Here is a 27,184-nt window from a genome sequence, read left to right on the forward strand (position 1 = left end):
TTGAACGGTGCAGCCACACCACCACCCCTGGAGTGTCTATCCCTGGACTACTGCATGAGAGAGATACATTCCTATCTTGTTTATGCTACTGTTCATTTGAGTTTCTATTTTATTTCATGTAGCCAACTGTAATTTAAACAGAGTTGGGTTTTCCATGAAGCGAATGAAGTGTAAAGTCAGAAAGCCTTGCTTGTCTGGGATTATTCCAAGGCTGGAGGAAGAAATTTAGTGTTGTTTCCATGGTTATTTTGTATTCTTTTCCTTAATGGGTTCCCCTAAACTGCATAAGCCCCACAACCTTGAATTCTTACCTCATCTTCAGTAATTCAATGAAGTATGTGCCTCTTCTGGTAAGCCAACCTGAAATAAAGAACAATAAGTATGTCAGTTTTCTCCTGTATGACGTAAACTCCAACATACTTGGTAAGATTTAAGAATATTACTGCCCACCTTTTCTCAAAGTATACATGCCTAGATATTAATGATTGCTATATGAAAAAAGAGTTTTATGATCAAGTCATTTGGGGAAATGCAATATAAGCTAAAACATTTGTGTCTATGATTTTAACTTTAATCTCTCAGAGGATTTAATTTGCCAGTGTGAATAGGGAGTCTTCCTGAGAAAGAGAAGGCTGTGTTTTTGAAACTTGAAACTACCTCAGTTGTGTCTGACTCTTTGCGACCCCATGGACTGTATAGTCCATGGAATTCTCCAGGCCAGAATACTGGAGTGCGTAGCCATTCCCCTCTCCAGGGGATCTTCCCAACCGAGGGATCAAACCCAGGTCTCCCGCATTGCAGGCAGATTCTTCACCAGCTGAGCCACCAGGGAAGCCCAAGAATACTGGAGTGGGTAGCCTACCCCTTCTCCAGGGGATCTTCCCAACCCAGGGATCAAACCAGGGTCTTCTGCATTGCAGGTGGATTCTTTCCAACTAAGCTATCAGGGAAGGGAGCCCAGGACGACTAACCATCTCTCCCCTTCTAAGGAGTAGTTTGTGGGCTAGTTTTCTGTGGAGCAAGATTCAGAAATTCACCAGGTCTCAGCAGGAAATATTTTTATGTTTTATTTTTTAATATTTATTTTTATTTATTTGGCTGCACCAGATTTTAAGTTGCGGCATACAAACTCTTAGTTGCCACACGTGGAATCTAGTACCCTGACCAAGGATCAAATCCAGGCCCCCTGCATTGGGAGTATGGTGTCTTAGCCACTGGACCACCAGGGAAGTCCCTGTGTTTTATTTTTATAGCATTAGTGGAACAAGGTGATTTTTCTTCCTCATCTTTTTTTAAGTTGCTGTCTGAAGTTTGTTGCCCAGTAAACATGAATGCCAACAACACTGCCATTTTTAGATTGACACTGGCCCATCTCTCAAGTCTCCAACAAAAGCTAGGAATATTATGTACAAAGTATTAGATCACCTTTGCAGGAAAGGGTGTGATTTCAGAGGAGCTGGGGTCACACTGAGGTTTTATCTCCCATGAGGAGGTTTTTTTGATAGTGAGCTACACAAAGCTACAACCACAGTTGAGAAGTAGTTTGCATAAAATATCTTTTTTTTCCCCCTTATGTCAATGCTTGTAGAAATGTCCCAGCTCATTTGTGACTTAGAATCTCATTACAGGGAAATAATTAGTCTCCATGCTTCTTGCCTTTTAACTAAAATTTTAGCATTCACACTTGTATTTGTCTTCTCAAGTTTCTGTAAGAGTTCCACAAACTGGGTGACTCAAAAAAATAGGATTTTACTTTCTTGCAGTTCTGGAGGCTAGAAGTCTGAAATCAAGATGTCAACAGGGCTGTTCTTCCTCTGAGACTCTGGGGAGAATCCTGCCTTGCCTCCTCCTAATTTCTGATAGTAGCCTTCAGTCCTTGGGGTTCCTTGGCTTACAGCTGCATCCTACAATCCCTGCCTGTTTTCACATGGTTTTTCTCTTTTCACAGAGGTTAGAACTTCACCATATCTTTTGGGAGGATACAGATCAACCCATAACAACACCAAAGAACCCTTATTTATCTGCGGGGCAGCATGCTGTCATAGTGGACAGAGCTCAGAGCTGGGGTCAGAAACTCTGGGTAAATGTCTAGCCTATGTTTTCATACACATGCTGAGAATAATAATACATGCCTTGATGTCCATCTAAGGGTTGTGACAAAGATTTGGAAAAGTGCTTTGTGGCCTTTCAATGATAGTAAGTGCTATCGCTATCTTTAAGGAGAAACACGGCCAGTGTGGGCAATCATCATTTAGTATATAATCCCACGGGCTTCCCAGGGTGGCTCGGTGGTAAAGAATACACCTTCCAATGCAGGAGACATGGGTTTGACCCCTGGGTCAGGAAGATCTTCTGGAGGAGAAAATGGCAAGCCACTCCAATATTCTTGCCTGGGAAATCCCAGGGACACCCTGGTGGGCTACAGTCTGTTGGGTCACAAAGAGTTGAAATGACTGAGCACACACACGGCAGCGGCATATCATCCCATACCTAACTGTAGACAATCATTTTGACCTCTATCTCATTCAGCTACTTACTAGACAAGGATAAGATTTTTTTTTCCCTTTTTTTGCTGCCTGTGCATTGTTAACCAAGCAAAGTCAGGTGGTGAGGTGAATCCTTGCAAGTGCAGCCAACTCAGAAATTGAATATGAAGCACTGAGTAATGGGAAAATGCCCATAATGCTTTAATAAAACTCTCTGTGTTTTAACTCAAAGGACTGAAAAATGTCAGTGAAAGGCTTTTTTTTTAAAGATTAGATATTACTGAGTATATTCAAAATTCCTCAGCATTCATTGTATATAAATGGCAACCCAAAGTTTTTGATGCAATAATAATAAATCAGTAGAGCTGACTCCTTAGAAAAGACTCTGATGCCGAGAAAGGTTGAAGGCAGGAGGAGAAGGGGACAGCAAGAAGACAAGATGGTTGGATGGCATCACTGACTCAATGGACATGAGTCTGAGCAAGCTCCAGGAGGTGGTGATGGACAGGAAGCCTGGCGTGCTGCAGTCCATGGGGTTGCAAAAAGTCGGACATGATTGAGCAACTGACCAACAGCAGAGAAGTGGTTCCTAAACTGAGGTCCTTGATCTCTAGAGACACTGGAGATAGTAATAGGAATTTGCATACAAGCTTTAATTTTGCCTAAGTCCCTAAAATCATCTTTTCACTTAGTTAACTAAAGTTATCATAACTAAAACGTTCATCTTTTTTCTTGGGTGTGAATTTATTACATAACTTTGACTATACTGGTTTTCTCCTGTTGGGTAGATGTTCTCCTTGGCAACCATATACCTTTTTAAACAAATACAAATGAATCAATTATGATGACACAGTTTAAATCATTTAAAGAATTAAAATGGAGTAACTGGTTCAGGTCACCAACATGGAGCTGGGTGGCTCTTATGGATTTGGTTTCAGACCTGTTTAAGCATTACAGAGAACCTGAATTGTTTGAACTGTATCAAACTCGTGGACACCACCAGCTTTTTCAAAATAGTATCTGCTAGCAGCTGCCAGCTACAACCTTCTGGTCTCAAGGTTGTAATTTATAACTATGCAACCATTTCAGAACACAGTCAATCCTTGCTTAACATGCACTCTTACTTCTTGTTAGCTCCAATCCTATTTTTTGACAAACATCTTACGTAACTTTTCAGTTCAGATTGTTATTGATTATCTACATCAATGTTTATACGTGTAGCTATTTTGGTATGCAGAATCTTAAGAAAACATGAGAATAAAGGGAGATTGAGATCTTAAGAAAGGATTCTTAGTAGTTAAAATGTCGAGAAAAGGGTAGATTAAAAAGGTGGCTACTGATCATATGACCCCCTTTTCAAAACAAAGGCAGTCTCCCAAACTCTGTTCTATTTTTACTTAAAACCATTACTTGACTTAAATGCCTTAAAACTATTACTGTGACCTTCTAGAATTTCCTGAACAGTTTTCTGCTATTTAAAATGTAGTTGGCTGATTCCTTTCACATTTCAGAAATTTCCTGTATCATTTTAATGATTATGTAGAGTATGACTTTCCTCTCAGCATTATTAAGTAAACAGAGACAAAACACTAGGAAGAAAAATTTATATATTTAGGCAAAACCTTAGAGAGGGCAGAATGCTTTTATGATGTGTGGGTGCATGGGTGCTCAGTCGTTCACTCGTGTCCGACTCTCTGTGACCCCATGGACTATAGCCCTCCAGGCTCCTCTGTTCAAGGGGTTTTCCAGGCAAGAGTACTGGAGCGGGTTGCCATTTTCTCCTGCAGGGGATCCTCCCCACCCAGGGATTGAACCCACGTCTCCTCTGTCACCTGCCCTGGCAGGCAGATTCTTTACTATTGAGCCATCTGGGAAGCGTTTATGATACAAAACCTGAAGTAAGACAAAGTCTGGGAAGGCAGGGTCGCCATTCCTGAAAGGTCTCAAACCCTAAATCACAATACTCTACACAAGGAGCCAATGATGTTCTAGTAGATTTAGTGACGCGATCTCCCTTGTTTATGACGTGAAGATCCCACGTAGTCCCCCATGTTGTCTGGAATCCCTGAGGAAATCAATAGAAACTACATCCCTGACCATTCTTAGCTGCTTTCTATCACTTTTCCTAAACTTTAATTTTATATGATCTTACTAATCATACAGGTTTTCCTTGTGTGTGTGTGCTAAGTCACTTCAGTCATGTCTGACTCTTTGCAAACCCATGCACTGTAGCCCGCCAGGCTCCTCTGTCCATGAGGATTCTCCAGGCAAGAATCCTGGAGTGGGTTGCCATGCCCTCCTCCAGGGGATCTTCCAAACCCAGGGATCAAACCCATATCTCCTGCATTGTCAAGGTTTTTTTTATCACTAGTGCCACCTGAGAAGCCCCGCAAGTTTTTCTTAGAACCGCATAGATCTTTACAACAAAGCACTTTTCACTCCCTGGGAAAGATGTTCCGAAGGCCAGGGTATGCTTTCCTTTCATCCAGAGACTCAACTTTAAGCAGCTCCTCATTTCTACCTTTTCCAATAACTTGTTTTAAAATCAGTTCATTTTCTTTCAAAGTGGGGTATCACATAACATTCTCTGCTGGAGGGCATATTCGGTGAGAAAAATCACTCCTTTAAGTGATTGTCAAAAAATGTATCCTTTCTCGTAAGGTATATCATACATACATATCAACATGAAGGGCTCTGTTCAGTGACATTTTACTCAGTGAACATATTTGTGGGGCCAGAAATAGAAAAAGAAATCAAAGTTGGTCAGCACTCTAGGTGCCCCTCTAAAGCCACCCCCCAGTCACTCCTAACCCTACTCTGCCCCTGAAAATAACTTTGTAAAAACAATTTTATCACTACAGATTAATTAGTCTGATTTTAGTCAGAATATATGCATCTGTACATGACTCAGTTTCCTATTTGTTGAGGCTGCTGAGGCAATGAATGGTTCATTTTTATTGCTGACTCATACTCTGGTATGAAAATGCAACAATTTATTTTTTTGTTCTATCTTGGATGAACCTTTGGGTTATTTCTAACATTTGACTCTTAAGAACACTGCTTCAATAAAAATTGTTGTGCATGTCTTTTAGAGAACACACATTATTCTGTACATCACTACATTTTGCTATTATCTGTGCTCTCGATATTATTTGCATTTATTGTGTCTGTATGGTAGAATATAATATAATGGTGTCTTACAATGTTTCTCTTCTCAACTCCTCATTCAGGAGCATCAGGTAGGTAGCATCACACTGGTTTTGTTGGCGATAAACACACCAATGAAACTGGCAATTACTAAAAGTCAGGACTTAGTGTTGTGTTCAAGACTTGTTTTGTTCTTGATCTTGTTTTGTTCAAGATCATCAAGACTTACAAAGATGAATAAAAATATTAATAATGCAGATTAAGTGTAAATGTGTATCATACCAGTAGTCACTGCATTGTTAATAGCGTAAAAATAGAGAAAATACTTTTGAATATTTGAAAACCATTATTCAATTCAGCAAACAATTGTTCTTGTTTATTGACAAGTGAGTGAAATTTCAAAACACGTGTTTTTGGTTTCACTTTGTTCTACTTGTGAACATAAACAAAAATATCAGTCAACATTTATGTTGGATATCCACTTGGAGAATGTTAAACATTTGTTAGAAAATCTCTGGTCAGAAGGTACAATTATGTTCAGTTTTAGTAGAAAAGACCAAACAGTTTTCTAATTTACACTCTTATCAGCAGTACATGAGAGTTTCAGTTGCTCCTCACGTGCACATGTACTATTTCATTCCAAGTACTTTTTTTTTTTTCAGCTTTAGTCATTCTGATTCATCTGATATAGCACTGTTGTTCTTATTTGCATTTCCCTAATGACTAATAATGTTGAGTATTTTGTCAGTATTAATTAGTCTTCTGAATATCCCTTTGGGAAGTGCCTATTTTTATACCTTTTGTGCATTTTCTTATTAGGTGGACTGTGTTTTTCTCATTGCTTTGCAGGAATTCCTTATATATATTTTGTATATCTTGTGTCTGAGGTCTTCTATCTTTTATAGATCTTTGTCAGATATACATCTGATCATTTGCAGCTTAACTTTTCCTTCTCATGATGGTGCTTTTAGATTTTAATTTTAATACAATCCTATTAATCAACCTTTCTCTTTATGGTTTCAGTGATTCATTAAAAAACATTTGCCTACACCAAGGTCATGAAGACACTCTCCTAGGTTACATTCTAAAAGCTTTGTTGGTCTTTCATGTTTAGATCTATAGTGTGCCAGAGTCAATTTTTGTAGGTGATGTGAGATGAGCATTTAAATTGCTTTTTTCTACATAGGTTTCCAAATTCCATCTAAGTTTTCCAAATGGATACCCATATACCATTTGTTCAAAATACCATCTTACCCTATCGCAGTATAGAGTTGTTCAGTCGCTTAGTCATGTCCAACTCTTTGCGACCCTATGGCCTGCAGCATGCCAGGCTTCCCTGTCCTTCACCATCTCCCAGAGCTTTGTCAAACTCATGTCCATTGAGTCGGTAATGCCATCCGACCATCTCACCCCTTCTTGTCCCCTTCTCCTCCCACCTTCAATCTTTCCCAGCATCAGGGTCTTTTCAAATGAGTCAATTCTTTGCATCAGGTGGCCAAAATACTGAAGTTTCAGTTTCATCATCAGTCCTTCCAATGAATATTCAGGACTGATTTCCTTTAGGATGGACTGGTTGGATCTCCTTGCAGTCCAAGGGACTCTGAAGAGTCTTCTCCAACTCCACAGTTCAAAAGCATCAATTCTTTGGTGCTCAGCTTTCTTTATAGTCCAACTCTTGCATCGGTACACGACCACTGGAAAAACCATAGCTTTGACTAGACAGACCTTTGTTGGCAAAGTAATGTCTCTACACTGTAGAGTAACTGGTAATAAGTTGAACAACTGTCTATCTCTTTCTGGACTCTGTTTTTTTCACTGGTTTATTTGCCTTTCCATGTATCAAGCCCACGGTGTTTAAAATAAGTCTTGATATGACGTTGTGTAAGTTCTGTAACTTGGTTCATCCTCAAGATTGCTTTTATTATACTTGGCTCTTTATACTGTCATAAAAATTTAGAATTAGCTATTTCTTGAGAGAGGGATCAAAAGGGAGGGGATGTGCCACATAACATAATCTGTTGGCATATAAGTAGTGTGATTAGTCTCTCCTGATTTTGATGATGCATTAGGCTTATGAGCTCCAAATTAGAATGACTGGGGCAGTAAGTAGTAGAAGACTTCAAATCAACTGGTTTAAATGTTAAAGCACTTTGTTATCTCAATAAACAAGATTTATTCATGGTATGATCAATATCTCTGGGTTCACTTATATATGATTCTGTCTTCCATGTGTTTTGGTTTTATCTTCAGGCTAAGAGATCACTGCATTTTCAAGTAACATGTCCATAAATAACAATATTCAAAGGAAGGAGCACTCTTTCTTTTTTAGGTTTTTCTCAGGACAAAAAGTTCTCAAATCAGACTTCCCCCTGTTGCCTCATTAGCCAGAATTATATCCAATGTCTTTGCCTAAATCAATTACCATTTAAGAGAATGGGACCCCCATGAATGACTCAGATAGGACTTTGGACTAGGATTATTTCTCATTAGGTACATGTTCTTGCCAAAGAGGGTGTCTATCTGAACAAAAACAGAGTGGAAGCTATAGGGTAAGTGTATAAATATTTCTGCTACAATTTCCCTTTGGTTACTCAACATCCAAACACATTCTACTTCTTCTGTCTTCACTTCCAAAGATAACTATGCTTGTGTGAATGAACATGACTACTTTCTTAGATGAAAATAACCCAGTGTCTCTTTTAGTTAATATGTCCAGCTCCAATTCTAGTGTCTCTAGATGTTGTGAAGTCTTACCAGAGCCTTCACTTCCCAAAAGAACCAGAGTGCTAGAAATCCTCTAACACTCTATCTCTTTGTAGTCATCTCTATGCAAATATAAGAGCAAACCCCACTGCAGTTAGGGGACGTTTTGAAGGACTCTTTGCCCATCTCTTGATTTGACATCTGCATCGATCCAAGGTCCCTTATGTCAGGAGAGCTGGGCATCACTGAGCCCTTTGTACACATTTTCCTGACTCTCTCCAAGGTAGGAACATTCAATGATGATGGAAGTTTCATTACTGCTGCTCGGTTCCTGCTTATACATGAGACATTTTATGATTCCAGTTAATACAAGATAACCACTGCAGAACAGGAACAACCAACGCACTTAATCACAAGATTGAGCCTTCTGATCTTGAGAGACGATGCTTTCCTATTTTAACAGTCACCACTGCTGCTGCTGCTGCTGAGTCGCTTCAGTCGTGTCCCCTCTGTGCAACCCCATAGACGGCAGCCCACCAGGCTCCACCGTCCCTGGGATTCTCCAGGCAAGAACACTGGAGTGGGTTGCCATTTCCTTCTCCAACAGTCACCACAGGAAACCCCAAAAACAGTACTCAGAAGAGGCCTCCAGGAAAGCAGAAATACTCACGGAGTCTCAGGAGGACTGAGCAGATTCTGTGCTGACTCTGTGAGTTGGTCAACAGGTACGAGCAGTGTCACGCTTCGATCTCATCCCAGCAACCCTGCTCCGGACTTGCTGAGAGAGGACAAAAAGAAACAGGGAGGGATAAAGAGAAGATCAGGACCTGTCTGAAAGTCACATGCTTACTCATCCCCATCTCCCATACATCCTCCTCTGAATCATAGAATGGTGGAGAATCTGGTAAACGGGAAGGGAAGTTCCAGCTAAGACACAATCTTTGTACATATTCGGTCAGCTGAGTTCAATGTCATTCATTTCAGTTGAAACTGATAACACTTTATTGAGGTGGTCCAAAGCAGACAGATCTGTATCTAAGCATCTTATTTTTAGTGACATATTTTTAACTGTGGGTGTGACCTCTGGGAAAGTTATGTAACCAATTTGAGGCCTGGCACTAGCAATAACTAACAGTTATTCAGGACAGGTGGTTAATAGTAACTGATGCAGTATACGTGATGCCTGGCACATGGCAGTCAGGGCTAAGTGACATTGATTTTTTCTTCCTGATTACTGATAAGGATGGTGTGTACGTGACAACAATAAAACAAAGAGCTTTGGCAGAGTCAGTTCTCATAGCCACAAATGGTATTAAGTACAAGAAAAAAAACTGGAACCTCTCCAAGTAACTGACAACACAATGTAACATAATAGAAAACAATTGCCAAGTGAAATCAGAAATCATGCAAAAAACGCTCTAACAAAAGTGATCTTGAGGGAACTGCCCACAGAATACACACATCATCTATTGATAACATTTGTGAGGTCAGGATAAAATATGCTATTTGTATTTCCAACGGAAGGATCATGTGAGCTGGATCACGGGAATGTATGTCAACGGTGCTCTGAAAAAACTGCCACTACACCACATCAGTTGTTGTTTAGTCGTGAAGTCATGTCCGACTCTTTCAAGCTAGCACTTGATGTTATTTCCAATAGACCCCAACCAACCACATGTGTTAGCACCATAAATCAATTTTCCTAAGATCTCATAGTCTCTGGATTAATCACACTTTAAAGTTTTGAGCTGAGAAAACAAACAAAATACAAAGAGCTAAAAGCAACCATAAATCTTTCTGGATCAGCAAATTTGATACCAGTGCTATTCAGGCCCCTTCTTTAATATTTTTGTTTATTGAGCTAAAATACATCTAACATATTTTGAGCATTTTAAAGTATACAGTTCAATGGCTTTTAGTATATTCACAACCTTATACAACCATCACCATTATCTAATTCCAGAATATTTCCCTTACCCTCCAAAAGAAACCTTTTTTTTTTTTTCCTTTTGGCCGAGCCACGTGGCCTGTGGGATCTTAGTTCCCCGACCAGGGATCAAACCTGCAGCTCCTGCAGTGGACGTATTGAGTCTAACCCACTGGACCACCAGGGAAGTCCCAGAAACCTTTCTTTCAAAGTGAACATACTTTTGGAGGAGGAACCTATTAATTTCAGTACTAACACCTATATATTTTCAGACTTAATTCCAAAATACAATTTAAATATACTAGGGAAAAGGGGGAAACAGGGAGAGAGAAATATGGTAGGGTATTGTAAGCATCAATAGTGCATTACTCCTGGAGTGGCCTGCCTGCAAGGAGGCCTGCTGTGATCTCTGCCTTCTGACAGCCACGCCCTGCGTGACCCCCTCCCCCATCCAATCAGGACGGGTCGGAGGAGCCAATAGAATACTGCAGGCGGGATACCAGGTCATTTCTTAGGTAGGTTTATAAACCACACGGCGGTTTTCCCTCGCTCTGTCTCTCAGGTCTCTCCCTCTGGGGAAAGCCAGCTGCCACGTCATGATGACGCTCAAGCAGCCTGTAGAGTGGCTCACCTCTCAAGGGACTGAGGCCTCCAGCCAGCAGCCGTGGGCGGCAGCCATCTTGGAAGTAGGTCATCCAGCCCCTCAAGCCTTCAGATGACTGCAGCCCTGACCGACACCTCCTGAGAGAGCCAGAACTACCAGACCAAGCTGCTGCTGGACTCCTCAGTGTTAGACATCACAGGTGATAATAAAGGCTTGTGGTTCTCATTACCAGAGAAATGCAAATCAAAACCACAATGAGGTACCATTACACACCAGTCAGAATGGCTGTCATCAAAAAGTCTACAAGCAATAAATGCTGGAGAGGGTGTGAAGAAAAGGGAACCCTCTTACACTGTTGGTGGGAATGCAAACTAGTACAGCCACTCTGGAGAACAGTGTAGAGATACCTTAAAAAACTGGAAATAGAACTGCCATATGATCCAGCAATCCCACTGCTGGGTACACACACTGAGGAAACCAGAAATGAGAGAGACACATGCACCCCAATGTTCATCGCAGCACTGTTTACAATAGCCAGGACATGGAAGCAACCTAGATGTCCATCAGCACACGAAAGGATAAGCAAGTTGTGGTACATATAAACAATGGAATATTACTCAGCCATAAAAAAGAACGCACGTTCTAATGAGGTGGATGAAACTGGAGCTAATTATACAGAGTAAAGTAAATAAAAAAGAGAAACAGCAATACAGCATATTAACACATATATATGGAATTTAGAAAGATGGTAATGATGACCTTATATTCAAGATAGCAAAAGAGACACAGATGTAAAGAACAGACTTTTGGACTATGTGGGAGAAGGCAAGGGTGGGATGATTTGAGAGAATAGCATTGAAACATGTGTATTACCATATGTAAAACAGATGACCAGTGCAAGTTTGATGCATGAAGCAGGGCAACTCAAAGCTGGTGCTCTGGGACAACTCAGAGAGATGGGGTCGGGAGGGAGGTGGGAGGAGGGTTCAGGACGGGGAGACACATGTACACCTGTGGCTGATTCATGTCAATGTATAGCAAAGACCACCACAATATCATTAAGCAATTAGTCTCCAGTTAAAATAATTAATTTAAAAATAAACAACAAAAAAGTAAAATAAAACAGAAAAAAAAGTTTCACACTGCTAAGTTTTGAGGTAGCTTGTTAACAGAGTAGTAATACATACGTACTAGAGCGGTGTCAGGGGAATGACTGAGCAAAGCTGCCAGCAGGAGGAGATGAAATACAAATGCCTCACAGAGCGAAGCACCTGAAATGCACAGAAATACAGAATTAAAGACAACGCGCAAATCCCCTACTCGGCACTCAGCTTACACAGGTGGGACCACAACTTCCCTTATGGAGTCCTTTCTCTGCCGCCAGTGCCCTGTTAACAACCTTTCTTCCCAATTAAGACAGTCCTTGTTCAAATAAAACCTAACTCATACCGAAATCAACAGAGGGGTATACACACTGTGATTTTTTTCTGCGCTCCATTTATGCCTAGAGATGGAATACTTTTATCCCCTCCATCTTCCTAAGGATGGAGCTGAGAGAAGGCTGATAAGTATTTTCCAGAAGGTCCTTCTAATGTTCTCTGTGTCTATTTCCACTGGATTTTTTTTTTCAAAGAGGTAAAACAAACAAAATGAAACAATTTAAAGTAAATGCAAATAAAATGGCAAACCACTTTAGAATAACTGGGGGGGGGGGGCGGTCAAGGAAGAGACAGCTTGAAAATGTTAAATCAGGTATTAATATCTTCACCATTCCTTAGTTTTCTAGAAAACGGCTGGTTTCTCCTCTCCTGCTCAAAAATTCACTCAGACCCTCTATTCTTTCAGTTGCGTAAACCACTCCACAGTGTTTTCTCCTGGCACCAAAATATGTTTGGATAATTCAAAGCTCTAATCTGTTCAGATCTTGTTCAAACTTGTTTGCTTTGCTAACTCCTAGTAAAGTAAATGTACTTTTAGAGCTTGGTCATGGACTTAAGCTGCCAGATGTTTTTGTCTGATACCATCTATTCCTATCAACTGTCAACAAGTTACCAGAGGTGGGGTTAATTCTCATTTTGCAAGAATGTGACCCAAAAATGTGTTTGGTGATCCTGGGTCCTGGTTATCTTGGATTTACAGCGGCTCTTAGATCACAGCTCTGAGAACAAGCCAGGTGCTCTCCTGCTACTCCCTTCAAGAGCACAGTGAAGGAGCTGGGGCGACTCCGTGAAGCTACGAGCCATGCCGTGCAGGGCCACCCAGGACGGACAGGTCACCCTGAAGAGTGCTGACAAGAATGGCCCACTAGAGGAGGAAATGGCAACCAATCCAGTATTCTTGCTTGGAGAACCCCATGAACAGTATGAAAAGGCAAAAAGATAAGACACAGGAAAATGAGCCCCTGCAGGTCGGAAGGGAGTCCAATATGCTACTGGGGAAGCGTGCATGAGTACAGTCGCTCAGCCCTGCCTGACTCTTGGAGACCCTATGGACTGTAGCCTGCCAGGTTCCTCTGTCCATAGAATTTTCCAGACAAGAATACTGGAGCAGGTTGCCATTTCCTTCTCCAGGGGATCTTCCCAACCCAGGGATGGAACTCGCATCTCATGCATCTCCTGCATTGGCAGGTGGATTCTTTACCACCATGCCACCTGGGACTCCCCATGTGTGGAGGGCAATTACTAATAACTCCAGGAAGAATGAAGAGGCTGGGCCAAAGCAGAAAGGACGCTCAGTTGTGGATGTGCCTGGTGGTGAAAGTAAAGTCCGATGCTATAAAGAACAATATTACATAGGAACCTGGAATGTTAGGTTCATGGGTCAAGGTAAGTTGGATGTGCTCAAGCAAGAGACAGCAAAGCTGAACACTGACATCTTAGGAAATCAGTGGTCTAAAATGGATGAGAATGGGCGAATTTCATTCAGATGACCATTATATCTACTACTATGGGAAAGAATCCCTTGGAAGAAATGGAGTAGCCCTCAGAGTCAACAACAGAGTCTGAAATGCAGTACTTGGGTGCAACCTCAAAAATGACAGAATGATCTCTGTTCATTTCCAAGGCAAATCATTCAACATCACAGGACTCCAAGTCTATGCACCAACCACTGATGTCGAAGAAGCTGAAGTTGACTACTTCTGTGAAGACCTACAAGACCTTCTAGAACTAACATCAAAAAAAGATGTCCTTTTCATCAAAGAGGATTGGAATACAGAAGTAGCAAGCCAAGAGATACCCATAAAAACAACCAAGTTTGGCCTTGGAGTACAAAATGAAGCAGGGCAAAGGCTAAAAGAGTTTTCTCAAGAGAACATGCTGGTCATAGCACACATTCTCTGCCAACGACCCAAGAGATGACTCTACACATGGACATCACCAGATGGTCAACACCGAAATCAGACTGATTATATTTTTTGCTGTCAAAGAAGGAGAAGCTCTATACAGTCAGAAAAAAACAAGACCTGGAGCTGATGGTGGCTCAGATCATGAGCTCCTTATTGCAAAATTCAGGCTTAAATTGAAGAAACTAGGGAAAACCACTAGGCCATTCAGGTATGATCTAAATCAAATCCCCTATGATTATATGGTGGAGGTGACAAATAGATTCAAAGGATTAGATCTGGTAGACACAGTGCCTGAAGAACTAAGGACAGAAGTTCCTAACACGGTACAGGAGGCAGTGACCAAAACCATCCCAAAGAAAAAGAAATGCAAGAAGGCAAAGTGGGTGTCTGAGGATGCTTTACAAATAGCTGAGAAAATAAGAGAAGTGAAAGGCAAGGGAGAAAGGGAAAGATATGCCCATTTGAATGCAGAGTTCCAGAGAAAAGCAAGAAGAGATGAGAAAGTCTTCTTAATTGAACAATGCAAAGAAATAGAGGAAAACAATAGAATGAGAAAGACTAGAGAGCTCTTCAAGAAAACTGGAGATATCAAGGGAACAAACATTTCAATCAAGAATGGACACGATAAAGGACAGAAGTGGTAAGGAACTAACAGAAGCAGAGAGAGATTAAGAAGAGGTGACAACTTAATACCCAACTGAATGCAGAGTTCCAGGGAACAGCAAGGAGACATAAGAAGGCCTTCTTAAATGAGCAATGCAAATAAATAACTTTGTTTTCAAAGAATTACATTACCATACAGTATGCCTCTTTCTCTTTTAAGTGGAGAAACTGCCTATTGGCCTATTATCACAGGTCTTTTTTTTTTGTAATGTAACAAAAATTAAATATTATAAATGTGACTATAATACTATGTGCCATAAACACTGCATAAAGATCCATTCATTGGCGTATAGGTTAGAATACTGTGAAGCAATCTTATCCATTGCATTAGGCTACTATTAAGCAATTGCACTGCTGCTTCCTTAATTATCAACGTATAAATCATTATATAAAAAGAGGAAAAGAAATAGAAAAACAGGAAAACAATAGAATGGGAAAGACTAGGGATCTCTTCCAGAAAACTGGAGATACCAAGGGAACATTTCATGCAGGGATGTGCACGATAAAGGATAGAAACTGTAAAGACCTAACAGAAGCAGAATATATTAAGATGTTGCAAGAATACACAGAAGAACTATTAAAAAAAGGTCTTAATGACCCGGATAACCAGGATGGTATGGTCACTCACCTAGAGCCAGACACCTGGAGTATGAAGTCAAGTGGGCCTTAGGAAGTATCACTACAAACAAAGCTAGAGAATATGATAGAATTCCAGTTGAGCTATTTCTAATCCTAAAAGATGGTGCTGTTAAACTGCTTGCACACAATATGTCAGCAAATTGGAAAACTCAGCAGTGGTCACAGGACTTGAAAAGGTCAGTTTTTCATTCCAATGTCAAAGAAGGGCCATGAAAAACAGTGTTCAAACTACCATGCAGTTGTACTCATTTCACATGCTAGCAAAGTTATGCTCAAAATCCTTCAAGCTAGGCTTCAGCAGTACATGAACCAAGAACTTCCAGATGTACAAGCTGGGTTTTGAAGAGGCAGAGGAACCAGAGGTCAAATTGCCAACATTTGTCTGATCATGGAGAAAGCAAGGGAATGCCAGAAAAATATCTACTTCTGCTTCATTGACTATGCTAAAGTCTTTGACTGTGTGAATCACAATAAACTGTAGTAAAGTCTTAAAGAGATGGGTGTAACAGTCCACTTTACCTATCTCCTGAGAAACCTGTATGTGGGTCAAGAAGCAACAGTTAGAACTGGACATGGAAGAACTATTGTTGCTATTGTTCACTCAGTCGTGTCCAACTCTTTGCAACCCCATGTACTGCAGCACAAGAGGCTCCCCTGTTGCTCACAATCTCCTGGAGTTTGCTCAAACTCATGCCCATTGAGTTGATGATGCCATCAAATCATCTTGTCCTCTGTCGTCCCCTTCTCCTCCTGCCTTCAATCTTTTCCAGTATCAGGGTCTTTTCCAATGAGTCAGCTCTTCACATTAGGTGGCCAAAGTACTGGAGCTTCTGTTTCAGCATCAATCCTTCCAATGAATATTCAGGACTGATTTCCTTTAGGATTGACTGGTTTGATTTCCCTGCTGTCCAATGGACTCTCAAGAGTCTTCTCCAGTACCACAGTACAAAAGCATCAATTCTTCGGTGCTCAGCCTTTTTTCTGGTCCAACTCTCACACCGGTACATGACTACTGGAAAAACCACAGCTTTAACTATATGAACCTCTTTGTCGGCAAAGTAATGTCTCTGCTTTTTAACATGCTGTCTAGGTTTATAACAGCTTTTCTTTCAAGGAGCAAGCATCTGTTAATTTCATGGCTGCGATCACTGTCCGCAGCGATTCTGGAGCCCAAGAAAATTAAGTCTATCACTGTTTCCATTGTTTCCCCATCTATTTGCTATGTAGTGATGGGACTGGATGCCATGATCTTCGAATGCCATGGAAGAACTGACTGGTTCAAACCTGGGAAAGAAGTAGGTCAAGGCTATATATTGTCACTCTGCTTATTTAACTTGTTTGCAGAGTACATCATGCAAAATGCCAGACTGGATGAATCACAAGCTGGAATCAAGATCACTTGGAGAAGTATCAACAACCTCACATATGCAGATGATGCCATTAGGAACTAAAGAGCCTCCTGATGAGGGTGAAAGAGGAGAGTGAAAAACCTGGCTTGAAACTCAACATTAAAAAAACTAAGATCATGGCATCCTGTCCCATCATTTTATGGCCAATAAAAGGGGAAAATCAGATACTGTGACAGATTTTATTTTCTTGGGCTCCAAAATCACTGCAGATGGTGACTGCAGCCATGAAATTAAAAGTCATTGGCCCCTTGGAAGGAAAGCTATGAAAAACCTAGACAAAGTATTAAAAAGCAGAGGCATCACTTTTCCTATAGGTCCATATAGTCAAAACTATGGTTTTTCCAGTAGTTGTGTACAGATGTGAGTGTTGGACCATAAAGAAGGCTGAGCACAGAAGAATTGAGGCTTTCAAACTATGGTGCTTGAGAAGACGCTTGAGAATCTCTTGGACTGCAAGAGATCAAACCGTTCAATCCTAAAGGAAATCAGTCCTGAATATTCATTGGAAGGACTGGTGCTGAAGCTGAAGCTCCCATAATTTGGCCACCTAATGCGCAGAGCTGGCTCACTGGAAAAGTCCTTGATGCTGGGAAAGACTGAAAGCAAAAGCAGAAGAGGTTGGCAGAGAATGAGATGGTTAGATAGCATCACTGACTCAATGGACATAAATCAGAGCAAACTCTGGGAAATGGTGTAGGACAGAGGATCCTGGTGTACTGCAGTCCATGGAGTTGCAAAAAGCTGAACACAACTTAGGGAATGAAAAAAAACTGTCCAGTTATTAACATCAGAAGTTGGTAACCCAAAGGAGCTCATCTCTTGTTCCATCAAATAAAAACACGACACAAATACATATTGTTAACTGGGTAAGAAGGTCAGACATTGGCTTTGTGGGCCCAGTGGTTTATAAAACAGGCCAAAAAAGGTCATCAAGACACTGCTTTGGACTCTCAGAATCAGGTGTTAAGACAAAATTATAGTCTTTGAGCCAGACTGCTTTCTGCATTTTTCTTCTCTATTTCTATTGGTCTATTTGGACTGTGCTTTGTTGGTGGGCTTACTTGTTAATTAAAAACTTTATGTGGCTTACATTTTGAACTATTTCAATGATAAAGAAAAGCTCAGAAACAAAATACTAGAAATCTGTGTATGCAATACCAAGACTGAACAAATGTTAAAATTTAGATTCTGTTTTTTTGAGGATGAACACAATTTAGACAAAGTCAAGACTCTAGTCCCATGGTGGACAGGCCATTGGGTGGTACCCAATGACCCACACCTGTTTAAGTCCCCTTTGCAGAACCTGTGACTTCTTTCTAATTGACAGAATGTGGCAAAGATGATGCAATGTCCCTCTTTTAATCAGATTATGCTACATGGCAAAGGCTAAAGGATTTTGTAGATGTGATTAAAATCCCTAACTAGTTGACCTCAAGTTTACCCAAAGGGAGATTGTTCTGTTTGGGGCTCATTTAATGAGAAACTAAAAGAAAAAGTTAGTCACTAAGTCTTGTCCAGCTCTCTGTGACCCCATGGACTGTACTCCACCAGGCTCCTCTGTCCATGGAATTCCCCAGGCAAGAATAATGGAGAGGGTTGCCATTTCCTTCTCCAGGGGATCTTCCCGACCCAGGGATTGAACCAAGTTCTCCCACATTGCAGGCAGATTCTTTACCATCTGAACCACCAGGGAGGCCACCATTTAATGAGGGGGGGCATCTTAAAAGGGGGACAGGGGATAAAAGACTTATAAAGACTGAGATCCTCTCTCCTCATCACTGGTTTTGAAAAAACAAGCCACCTTCTATTCTACAATTGCAAGAAATGAACTGTGCCAATAACCAGAGGGAGCTTGGAAGCAGATCTGTTTCTAAGTGAGGTTCCTAAAGAGAACACATTGTGGTTAACACTTTGATTTCAGCCTTGTGAGACCCTGCTCAGAGAACCTAGGAAGCTTTCCTAGAAGCTTTCCTAGGTTAGGTAGCCTCTAACCTACAGAGCTGTAAGACACTGTAAACTAACTGGCTTTAGTTTAACTTATGAAGCTTGCAGTAATTGTTACTCAGAGATTAAAAAAATAAAAATAAAAACCTAATACAAGCTCTGATCTCATTTTTTCATCTCCTTCCCCATGGTAATCCCATGAAATGATGTTCAGCTTTACCAGAAGGAAGGGAAATACAAATTTAAATAAGGAGATGCCATTTCATACTCTAAAATTGACAAAAATCAAAATGCCTAACAACTCCAATAGAGTAATAGGAAGTGTTATGTACTGGAAGTGGGAATGAAAACTGGTAGAACCATTTCAGAGAGAGGTTTATGATGCTTTTGTGACCTAACAAGTTAACTTTTAACAGGTTTTCATACTTTTTACTACATACATTCTGCATGAAAGTGAAAGTTGCTTAGTTGTGTCCAACTCTTTTCGACCCCATGGACTGTAGTCCATGGAATTCTCCAGGCCAGAATACTGAGGTGGGTAGCCTTTCCCTTCTCCAGGGGCTCTTCCCAAGGCAGGGACTGAACACAGATCTCCCGCATTGCAGGCAGATTCTTTACTAGCTGAGCCACCAGGAAGCCCAAGAATATTGGAGTGGGTAGCCTACCCCTTCTCCAGCGGATCTTCCAACCCAGGAATCGAATCGGGGTCTCCTGCATTGCAGGTGGATTCTTTACCAACTGAGTCACAAGGAATGCCATAGATTTTAATGTATATTATTCAGAAACATTTGGTATTTTTGAATGTCTTAAATTTTACATAAGTAGCATACTTTAGTAACTTCACTTTTTACTTAATACTCTGATATTAAAATTCATCTACTTTTATACTTAACAGATTCCTCTTTTTAACTCAGTAAAATATTCCATTATATTACAATATACCACACTTCATCCGTTCTTCAAACTATAGTGGGACAACCACACCTGTATTCATCTTAGGGACAGTTTCCCTAGAGATTACACTTAAAAGTGAAAATTTAAATAAGGGTGAGCATCGCTTTCTGTGTTTTTTGGTCATTCTATCTTCTTCTTTGCTAAATGCCTTTTCATGTTTTTTACCCATTTTCCTGCAGGGTAGTTATTATTTTCCTTGTTGACTTAAAGGACGTGTCTTATGTATTTTGGCTCTCAATCTCACCAGTTTTATGCATTACAGATGGTTTATCCACTCATTCTCTTTCAAAAAAATTTATTTACAGTGAACATGGTTTCCTCACCTGAAAAATGTGGATTATACCATGTACCTCACAGATAAATGACATGATATCCATGCAAGTTTCTGCTCCTGTGCCAGGAACACTTTAGATGTTCAGTGAATGTGAGTTTCCTCCATCTCCTCTTTAAGGAATTTCTGGATATAGGAATAAGGCAATGCCTAAGAGAATGGACTGGGATTGGACTGAAGTCTTGCTGAATCCCAGTGTCACCACTTGCCAGTCTTGTGATCCTGGACCACACTGCTTCAAGTTAGTTTGCTCATTTGTAAAATACAGATCATAATGCTTGCTCTATAGAGCCACTCCAAGGAATAAAGCTGTCTTCCACAGCGCCTATGACACAGTGAGCTATCAGAACAACAGCAACTTCTATCGTTATTAACATTATTGTTAGGGAAGATGAGAACTGTAGAGAAATAACAAACAGAAGCTAGAACATGACAGAGTCTCCCTATGTGAGATGCTAGCTAACTGGTATCACAAAGCAGACGTGAGGGAGAGATTACATCCAGTCATGGGTTGCTGGAAACTCAGGCAAAGTTTCACAGAGGAAATGTCATTTAAATGCAGCTTTGGGGGACCTCCTTGGTGGTCCAGTGGCTAAGACTCCGAGATGCCAATGCAGGGGGAGCTGGGTCCCATCCCTGGTCAGGGAACCAGATCTGACAGGCCACAACAAAGATATAGGATCCCAAGTGCTGCAACTAAGACCCAGAGCAGTGAAATAAATAAATAAAAGAATATTTTAGAAATGCAGCTTGGAAGAAGTGTGGGTGGGATATAGATAGTCAAACCTGAGGAGAAAGAAAATTTTGCAAATAAAACCAAAAACTGCCATGGTATTAAGCAAAACAAACAAAACACCTACTATTCCAGCTGTGCAGAAGTGTGGGATGACCTGAGAGGGGCTGTCAACATCCTGAAAAGGAGCATCCAGACCAGATCAATGGAAGCTCTTGGATGGCTTAGGATTCTGAAGTCAGATGGTGATCAAAGAGCATTTACTCTTTGGAGATATCAAAGTACAATACATTCTGCATGAAATAGAATCCCATGCCCTAGAAAAGGCCCTTTCTGGGTAACTACAGAGGGCTTTGGGCTATGGGATCACACTTGTCACCCAGGAGTCTGTGAGCGAGTGCCCGGAGGTGGCAGTGGGGAGGACCGGGGACAGTGCCTGTGACTGAGATAAAGGGGTCCAGCAGGTGTGTTCGTGGAAACAGGCCCTGGGTCAGCGGCCTGCGGAATCCAGCGTGGAGCTGCTCACTGACTCCCATCCCGCACTAGGAGTCAACCAGGTATGCATGTTTCCTCTCTTACATGGCATCAGTTCCTAAATAGGACCCAGAAAAGGCAAAGTGCACAGTCTTCTCGTAGACAAACCTGGTGGCTCAGTCAGCAAAAGAATCCGCTTGCAATGAGGAGATGCAGATTCGATCCTGGGTTGGGATGATCCCCTGGAGGAGGAAATGGCAACCCACTCCAGTCTTCTTGCCTGGAGAATCCCATGGACAGAGGAGCCTGGTGGGCTACAGTCCATGGGGATGTAAGAATCAGAAACGACTTAGCAACTAAACCACTTACCACCACAGGTCCAGGTAATAGTTTCATGAATATTTTCTTTTAAATGTGGGTGAAAGACATCTACCTTCAGGAACTTTGGCTTTAGACAAAATGTGCGCCACCAATTTGCCATTTAAATCATAGAATTTGGCTGTACCAAAATATATTGGATTTACAATGATCCTTGTTTCTTGTGTTTTATCTAGATTTTTTTCCAGTTTACTATCATATGATTGTTAACTTTAAAAGATGTTTTTGGTCTTTCTTACATGAGGAATCTAAAATATTCAAATTCAGAGGAGCAGAGGGTAGAATGGTGGTTCCCAGGGGCTGGGAGGAGATGGAAATGGGGAGGTATTAGTCAAAAGGCACAAAGTTTTAATTATATGAGATGAATACATCTTAGAGACCTATGGTACAGCATAGAGCCAATAGTTAAAAAATACTGTACTGAAAACTTGTGAAGAGGGTAGATATTATGTTAAACGTTCCTATACAGAAAAAGATTATAAGTACAGAGGGTGAGAGGAAACTTTTGGAGGTGATGGGTATGATTATGACACAGATTGTAGTGATGGCTTCATCAGTTCAGTTTCAGTTCAGTCACTCAGTCGTGTCCTACTCTTTGCGACCCCATGGACTGCAGCAACCCAGGCCTCCCTGTCCATCACCAACTCCCAGAGTTTATCCAAACCCATGTCCATTGAGTCGGTGATGCCATCCAACCATCTCATCCTCTGTCGTCCCTTTCTCCTCCTGCCCTCAATCCCTCCCAGCATCAGGGTCTTTTCCAATGAGTCAACTCTTCGCATCAGGTGGACAAAGTATTGGAGTTTCAGCTTCAGTATCAGTCCTTCCAATGAACACCCAGGCCTGATCTCCTTTAGGATGGACTGGTTGGATCTCCTTGCTGTCCAAGGGATTCTCAAGAGTCTCCTCCAACACCACAGTTCAAAAGCATCAATTTTTCTGTGCTCAGCTTTCTTCACAGTCCAACTCTCACATCCATACATGACCACTGGAAAAACCATAGCTTTGACTAGACTGGACCTTTGTTGGCAAAGTAACGTCTCTGCTTTTTAATATGCTATGTTGGTCATAACTTTCCTTCCAAGGAGTAAGCGTCTTTTAATTTCATGGCTGCAATCACCATCTGCAGTGATTTTGGAGCCCAAAAAAATAAAGTCTGACACTGTTTCCCCATCTATTTGCCATGAAGTGATGGGACCGGATGCCATGATCTTAGTTTTCTGAATGTTGAGCTTTAAGCCAACTTTTTCACTCTCCTCTTTCACTTTCATCAAGAGGCTCTTTAGTTCTTCTTCACTTTCTGCCATAAGGGTGGTGTCATCTGCATATCTGTGGTTATTGATATTTCTCCCACCAATTTTGATTTCAGCTTATGCTTCATCCAGCCCAGTGTTTCTCATAATGTACTCTGCATATAAGTTAAATAAGCATGGTGACAATATACAGCCTCAATGTACTCCTTTTCCTATTTGGAACCAGTCTGTTGTTCCATGTCCAGTTCTAACTGTTGCTTCCTGACCTGCATACAGATTTCTCAAGAGGCAGGTCAGGTGGTCTGGTATTCCCATCTCTTTCTGAATTTTCCACAGTTTATTGTGATCCACACAGTCAAAGGCTTTGGCATAGTCAATAAAGCACAAACAGATGTTTTTCTGGAACTCTCTTGCTTTTTTGATGATCCAGCAGATGTTGGCAATTTGACCTCTGGCTCTTCTGCCTTTTCTAAAACCAGCTTGAACACCTGGAAGTTCATGGTTCATGTATTGCTGAAGCCTGGCTTGGAGAATTTTGAGCATTACTTGACTAGCGTGTGAAATGAGTGCAATTGTGTGGTAGTTTGAACATTCTTTGGGATTGCCTTGCTTTGGGATTGGTTTCATCGGTGTACACTTACCTTCACAGTCATCAGGTTGTATACATTAAATATGTATGAAAGTACTGGTTGCTCAGTCGTGTCTGACTGCAACCCCGTTGACTGTAGCCTGCCAGGCTTCTCTGTTCATAGAATTCTCCAGGCAAGAATACTGGAGTGGGTCGCCATTTCCTCTTACAGGAGCTCTTCCCAACCCAGGGATCAAACCCCCAACTCCTGTGCTAGCCGGTGGATTCTTTACTGCCTGAGCCACCAGGGCAGCCTTGATATATGTCTAGATTTTTGTATGTCAATCACAACTTAATAAAGTGGTTTAAAAATGCGTTGTTCTTATATTATTGTTTTCTTAACAACTGAACATTCCAAAACCTATTTATTTATTCATAAGAAACTGACTTTCAAAAGATAATGAGATCCAGCTGCAAAACTCTATGTATTCAAATTATGAGTCTGAGGTTAGAAACATGCCTATTTTTTTTTTTAAAGCAAGTTCTAAGCTTCAGCATGCTGAATGCCTTTTCTCAACAAGGAAATGATGAGTAATTCTGTTAGCAAAAGCAGAAGGGCGTCATGCCACAAGAAATGTTTATCTCTTCACCTCCATCACCTGTTAGAAAAAAATCCAAAAACATTTCTAAAGGAAAGACAGAGAGCGTTGACAATGAAGTTACCCTATTGCTGTCCTTCTTGGTCTGAAACATTCTGCTGTTGTTTACTGCCCAGTGAGTGTAGATGGAGCTGAAATGATCTATGCAAGACCAGCAGCTCTTCTTCATTTTCTGCCAGGACTTTTGTAGTATTTGGCAAGAAGTAAGTAAACAGCAGGTGTGTTCACCATTATCAATTGATTTTTGAGAGCCGTTTCTTAAGAGCCATTTCAATGTTTCCTCTCATTCTAACCTAACCAGTAGACAGCATAGGGAGCTTTTTAAAACAATGCTATTGTAATGAAAGCTATTTATCCAGGACTTTGTGAACAATGATTAAAGTTTTTAAAACATTTATTTGGCTGCATCAGGTCTCAGTTGCAACTCGTGTGATCTTCCTTTCGGTGCCTGGCCTTAGCTGCCCTGTGGCATATGGGATCTTAGTTCCCTGACCAGGGATAGAACCTGTGTTCTCTGCACTGAAAAGCAGATTCTTAACCTCTGGACCACCAAGGAGGTCCCCACAATGACTAATTAGTCTGAATACCACAACCTTTTTTAAGACAGAAGATAAAGAAGTATGAAACGGACGAGTTGATAGCTAGCTTTTAATTCTTTATCTCAAATGACTTTCTGGCTGGATGTTTCATGAAAACGTGCTCTCTTACAAGAAAGGGAAATGGGTCTCTGAGGAGTTCCTTGCCTTCTCCTAGTACAGATGTGTTGGTGGTTCTAACCAGAGACACAAGTCTTAGGACTCTTCATCATTTATGTCTGTTGTCTGTCAATTTATGATTTGCAAAGGACACTTGGAATGCTATTTCTCATCAAGAGACTTTTATCTTTGTTAATAAATTAACTGAGGCAATTTTTAATATTCCTATCAATTTGCTGTAATATTCCTATCAATTTGCTGTAATTTTCCCCAAGTAGCTGCTCCAGATGGTGCGTTAGAGACCAGAACATAGGGTATGAAATGTTTTCAGGATACAATGCCATCTCTAATAATACTTCCTTCTAGATAACATGGCCAACCTTTTTCCTTCCTAATACTGTCTAATTAAACAAGAAGGGAGCTGCCAGTAGGAAAATTCCAATGTTCCCCTTCAGAATTAGGGCTCTTTTTTTTTTTTAATACAGACTTCAGCACCTGCAAAGCTTGGGGAAAACAGCTCACAGTAGTGAGCAATTTGGCCTTGCTGGTCGAGAAAACATAACACTTCTCATCAGTCTCATTTAGAATTCAACTCGAATCATTGTTTTGAAGATAATGACAAGCTGCATCACTGATATTTTATGCTACGGTTCCAGGGGGCACAAACCAGACACTGAGGCTTGGACACTTTCCTCTCACGTTCTGCTCCATGTTTTTTTTTGTCTTCCTTTGGTCCCAGTCCTAAGAATCCTTAGATTGAGCACAGGACTCTTTTGAAAAAGTCTCTGCTCAGATCTGGTTTATAGGCTCATCCTTGTGGTCATGCCCCAGACATTTTAGAAACAAGACGGCATATGTGGGCCCCTCTGGGAGCTGAGTTGCACAAAGTCTTCTCAGGTTGCCTTCTGCAAAATTTCCCTAGTACTTTCTCTTCTTCCCATGAAATTCAACACTTTTAGCCTCAGGTCCTTAAAAAATGGAAAAGAGGCTTGTGACTGGGCAGCATCCACAAAGAAGGAACTGGAACCCATCGTCTCCCATCCTTGGCCCTGGGCAGCGCACTCTCACTGCTGGCAGAGGGAGCTCGTGACAGATGGGACGTTCACCACCACTTTCAGAACACAACGTGGCTGTGTCCGGGCCCGTTTTCAGTTTCTTGGCAGCTTGTTTTGGTAAAAATAAGTCATCAGCATGAGACGAATGTAGAAGCATCATATGAATGAGAAAGGTATGCACTGTAACTGCCTTGTCTGTGATCCAAGGTAAGATCTTGCATAGACCTTCTCCTTCCCCACCCGAATCTCTAATGTCATTTAAACAGTCTAACCTAAACACTGAAATAGTCCTTCTGGGATTAAAAAACAATTCTCAGGGACTTCACTGACAATCCAGTGGTTAATACTCTGTATTTCCACAGCAGGAGTCCTGGGTCTGATCCCTGGTGGGGGAACTAAGTTCCCACCCGCCATACAGCCAAAAAAAAAAAAAAAAAGAATTCTCATTTGGATGCAAAGCCCCGTCTCTGACCATCCTCTCTGGGTCGTCTCCTAAGATGGTGCCGTTGGTATAGGAGGGAGACAGGGGTGGCCACATGACTTCTTGAGTTTGGGGAGAAAGGAGACTCTGGTCTTGTATTGTATTTGGAGTGTGATCTAGCAACATCTTCCAGCCTCTGGCATGATGTCACTTGATCAACTGCTTCCAAACCTGCTGCCCAGAGCCAAGGAACTCATGGTTCTGTGTTCCGAGCAATGCTTCCAGGCGGCACTGGTCAACCCTCACAGGCAGGCTCGGTGTCTCTGCTTCTTCCACTGCCTGTTGACTCCCCAGTCTTCCTTTTATCCTCCACGTGGTCTACCCTTAGCCTCTGTGTGAGTCACACTGCCCCATTCTACCAGCCCCATGGCAGCTCCACGGGCCCTCAACACGGGAAGGAGAGTGCCGTGGGAAGCCATTTTTCTCTTCCTGACCACGTGTGCCTCCAACTTTATTTGCAAGGACTGTCCCTTGTCTAATATGTGACCCAAACGAACAAGAGTCCATGGGCTGAGTTTAGATAACAACTTTCCGAAGCAAGGCTCAGGACACGTTTATCCAGCCATCTCGCTCCCCTATCTGTCCCTTTTTCTCAGCTCCTTAGGGCCTTTGCATCATCATCTCAGGGCTGGAAAAGGGCAGGTTTCCTGCTCCTCATCTGCTCTGCCCCTTCACAAAACTCTAAGCTGAAGAAAAAGATAAATCAACTGAGTTAATCCTTTCTTATGGCAGAAT

General features: G+C 41.3%; 1 long non-coding RNA gene across 2 annotated transcripts in view; it reads right to left on the reverse strand.

The window, feature by feature from the left end:
• Positions 1-309: 309 nt before the first annotated feature.
• Positions 310-27,184, reverse strand: part of LOC110149189 (uncharacterized) — an 80,025-nt gene continuing 53,150 nt past the window's right edge. For both annotated transcript variants that reach the window (XR_011485238.1, XR_011485237.1), the window contains exons 3-5: positions 12,059-12,138; positions 9,007-9,114; positions 310-360 (exon numbers count right to left, since the gene is read on the reverse strand). This is a non-coding gene — a long non-coding RNA (uncharacterized lncRNA). The remainder of the gene's footprint in view (positions 361-9,006; positions 9,115-12,058; positions 12,139-27,184) is intronic.

Source organism: Odocoileus virginianus, chromosome 32 (genome assembly GCF_023699985.2).
Source record: "Odocoileus virginianus isolate 20LAN1187 ecotype Illinois chromosome 32, Ovbor_1.2, whole genome shotgun sequence".
NCBI lineage: Eukaryota > Metazoa > Chordata > Mammalia > Artiodactyla > Cervidae > Odocoileus > Odocoileus virginianus.